We start from the raw sequence: 4,252 nt of genomic DNA on the forward strand, positions 1-4,252 counted from the left end.
CTATTGATAATGCATTTTTAATAATATTTCTAACAAGGATATTGTGTTCTTAAGAAGAGGAAGAAAGGGAATTATTTTACATCAAGTATCAAGGATTTTTTGAGGTGATATCTTTCAGTGATAGCCTCGCATCTTGAATAATTCTTAGACTAGCATGGCTACAGCATCACTTTTACACCAAGTGATACTTTTTATTTTTCCCTTTTTCCATGTTTCTTGAATTGCCAGAGCTAGCAGTCTTGCAGTATGGATTGATGCTCCTGGGATAGTGTGTATTATAACCTCACTCTCTCTCTCTTTGGTGTCTCTGGACCTAGGTCTTTATGATAACATGATGCAGTATCATGCCAAGGTTGCCTTAGACACACCCATTTTAAATACAGAAGCAAACAATTGAACATAATGGCAACTGGCATTTTGCATTTACAACTGTCTGAATATTTATTTCACTGTGAACAACTACCTGGCTTGTGACAAACAATACGGCCAAGCATTGCTCCCTACTGTGGATGAAACCTTAAAAAAAACAATTAAAAAAAAGGTAGCAAACTGATAATTATTTTCACAATGGTAATAGGGCTGTCAATTAATTGCAGTTAATGCACATGATTGACACATTAATCTGTTCTTGAATTCATTTTTTTTATCATGTTAATCATCCACATGGCTTGGGACCCACACTTGGGCTCCACTCCATCACCTCTGGGCTGCCCAGCAGGGCATCAGTGGCAGCACAGAGGACCACAGGGCAGCCCAGGCATGGGCTCTGGCTAGCTGCAGCAGGAGTGGGGGAACACACACAGACATGCACACAGACACACAGGAGCAGCTGCAGCCTGCACACTGCGTGTAGAGCAGCACAGCACTGGTAACTGTATGGAGGGGAGGGGAGGGGCGAGGGGAGAGAGAAGGGGTTGGGGGGACAGAATGAGGCCCTCACATTGAAGGAGGGAGTGGGGCAGGGGCTGGGGTGGATGGGGCTCCAGAGCTGGGGGCAGGTTGTGGGATGGAGCTGTAGGCAGCTTGTCCAGGGACATGGGGGGGAGGGAGTTGCAGCTCCCCAGTGCTGTGCACACCCCTGGGGAAGGCCTAGGAGGCACATGCCCCCCTGATTTGTATGTGGGGCAGAGGCAGGCTGCCCACTGTGTGCTGGGGCTCTGTGACTTGCTGGTGTTGCTCCAGGAGCTGCCAGGTGGGAAAGGGATGCAAGGTGTGGCCAGTGCATGGCTCCCAGGGCAAAGGCAACAGGGTACAGAGCCCCAGCCCACCATGGGCAACCCACCTCTGCCCCATGCACAAATCCAGGGAGTACATGCCCCTCCATACCTCTCCCAGGGTGGACACAGCAGCAGGGTGCTGCACCTGCCCCATGACCCTGGACAAGCTCCCTCCCATGACCCATCCCCACCCCTGTCCCACTCCTTTCCTCACAATGGAGGCCTCAATGTGCTCCCCCAGAGAGTGGCGCTGTCTGTGTCGTTGTGAGTCCGTCTCTCTGTACATCTGTCTATCTCTGTGTCTGTGTTTGTCTGCCCCTCACTCCCAAGCCACATGCGCCCCCCCAGTCCTGATGCTGCCTCTCACTCCTGACCCACACTACTTGCATAATTTTGCATAATTTTGAGTTTTTCTGGGCATAATCTTGAATTTTTAGCTGTGTGATTTAAAATTGCGATTAATTGCAACTAATTTTTTTTATTACACAATTAATTGAGATTGTGAGAGTTAAGCTACACCCACAAAATAAATCACCATCTCTTGTTTTAATATGGACTGGTTAATTTCCTTTATTTCTCGTGAACCATAACTTTGATGGAATAAGGTATAACAATAAACACAGTCCTGAGAGATGAGGAAGACATCGTGTCTGCGGTTCAACAAAAATAACTCTTCTGCACAACCATGATGTCTCTCTTAGATAAATAACATCTTATATATATTTAGTTCCTTCACCCTTTGAGAACTCTCAATTTCTTAGTTGCTTGCCCTGTTCTCCTCTGCACGGGTCCCAAGCAAATGGCAATTCTGTGTCACCTAATATTTCAAAATACTACTGATATCAAAATTGTGGGGTTCTCTTCTCTTTGTTAGTTTTCATACACTCTTATTTCTTTCTCTTAATGTTAAGTCTCCGGGATGTTACCCAATGTCTTCAGAAAAAATGCTTGCCTCGCATGTTTCCTGAACCATTATGGCTACATCACCCCAATACCTGACACTTTTGTGTCACTTCCTTAACTATTTTCAAGTTTTGTTCATGGTGAACTAAAATGATTTGGTGCTTTGCACTATGATGAAACTGGAAATATTTTTTCACAAATATTTTTGAGTCAAAGAGCATAGATGGTCCAAAGACTACATTCTAAGCTACATAAGTCACATGGACTGGAAAAATATTAACTGAGAGGCTGATTTATTATTATACCCAAGCATTCAGATTTAACATTTTTTAATTCTTCCTGTGTGTTTTGTGTTTGTTTCTTTTTCTTGTGTTCTCATGCTCTAATAGGATGTTTTTGCCTCATCTATATGTGTGTTGGGCAACCTAAATCTCGCTCAGGCAATTCTTGCACTTGAATATATCTTGTTAAAGAAGTTCCTATATTTCAGTAGATGGCAACATAGTAGAACACAAACACAAGAGTGATATAACTTCAAATTTATTGGTTTTAGGAACTCATCTTTTAATACAGATGAACAATCAATGCTCTGGGCAACCCTGTAACACCCTTACTGAAACGCTTGCATTTTTTATAATCTATTAGAAGTTTACTTGCGTTTACTAATTAGTATTTAAATGTTCAGCCTTGAAAATGACAGACTAGAAATAGAGCTTGGAAGCTCTTTTAATTTATATCTGTTGAAACTTTGGCCCATTGTCTATAAAACCCAATGGACTGAATGAAAAGGTAGAATTCTCTAGAAATTAACTGAGCAATTTGTCAGACATGGACTGAAGGCTTCAATTCTATTGCAACACTTGATTTTGATAATTGTTAACTCTTGTTTTCAATAAGATCTGGCTTTTAAATTTTGGGCTAGTGACAGAAATTACACACAAACTGGTATAAATGATCAGAAAATAGTTCAAATCTGTAACACAACAGAAGTTCAGTGCATATAAACAACTTTCAAAATGGCTGAAACTGGTTTAAGATGAACCCGGGTGGATATAGCATCCGACTTAACTGATTAAGGTTAAATTGGTTTATTGAACTTTTGTACCAGATCCCCTTCAGATTCAAGTTAACTCAGTCCCCCCATTATCCCAGGATACTTTGCACCTCCCCTGCAACCTCTCCCCAATTTTAGGGTGGGCAGGCTAGCCTTGGCCCAAGCTGTCTGCTCCAGCTGAGCAGGGAGGCATGTTCTAGCACCCCCTAGCTTCTGGCATGAGTCTCTGCAGGCATGTGGCTCCATTTCCAAAATCAAAAGTTCACTTGCTTATCAGTTCAATCAATGCAGTTTAGACTAACCTGTGAAGATTGAAGCAATTCAGCCTTGAGCTTTTTGACTGTCTCTACTTAGCTTTGGTGTTTAATCTACTATATCACATGCTCAGGCAAAAAGTCCTTCTCCTTAAATGGCAGTGAAACTACTGCCTATCATGAACTCTGCATGATTCCTATATTTCAAAGGGACCCATGCAAGAACAGAGAGAAAAGTCCAGATTTCCTAGTTGATTTCAAAATTTAGAGACTCAGGATATAAACAGATGTCAGTTGCATAAGTAGGAGGGTGCCCTGGACAATGACTTGAGGGGGGCAAAAAAAAGTGTCCACTGCTGGCAGCTGCAAGATTGCGATCTGGGTGGCAATCTGAAGTCATCACTTCTGCTTTGCCCTGGTCTCCCTGTTATATCCCTGCACAGCATGAAGGGATGTGGGCCCCCAGTGCATTTAGTGTAAAACCTATGCAGAAGCATGGAAATATTAGAAACAAAAATCAGATCTGTATACAGAGCTGGCTATAGGGGATAAAGATGTGAAGAGTCATTATACCCTTTGAAACTTTGTGCACAGCTACCTTCATTCACACACATCTCAGTAGTGGTGAGAAAATCTTCAGGCAAGCTGAAGATCTGCATTGACTCCAAAACCACTTCAGATGGCACTGAAAATATATCATTAACTATTACCAATGATCACAACCAAGCTACCTGATTTATCCAGGCCAAAAATGTTCATTGTGTATAGTATTAAGAATGGGTTCTGGCATATTGAGATAGATTAGTCATTCAGGTACCTGGCAA

At 42.5% G+C, this 4,252-nt stretch overlaps 1 long non-coding RNA gene across 1 annotated transcript in view; it reads right to left on the reverse strand.

Moving 5' to 3' along the window:
* LOC109309695 overlaps nucleotides 1-4,023 on the reverse strand; it is a 14,710-nt gene extending 10,687 nt beyond the window's left edge. Inside the window, exons 1-2 of the long non-coding RNA XR_002101009.1 lie at nucleotides 4,012-4,023; nucleotides 3,600-3,602 (exon numbers count right to left, since the gene is read on the reverse strand). This is a non-coding gene — a long non-coding RNA (uncharacterized LOC109309695). The remainder of the gene's footprint in view (nucleotides 1-3,599; nucleotides 3,603-4,011) is intronic.
* Between the last annotated feature and the right edge of the window lie 229 nt (nucleotides 4,024-4,252).

The sequence above is a fragment of the Crocodylus porosus genome, unplaced genomic scaffold, assembly GCF_001723895.1.
Source record: "Crocodylus porosus isolate Cpor-Errol unplaced genomic scaffold, CroPor_comp1, whole genome shotgun sequence".
Classification (NCBI taxonomy): domain Eukaryota; kingdom Metazoa; phylum Chordata; order Crocodylia; family Crocodylidae; genus Crocodylus; species Crocodylus porosus.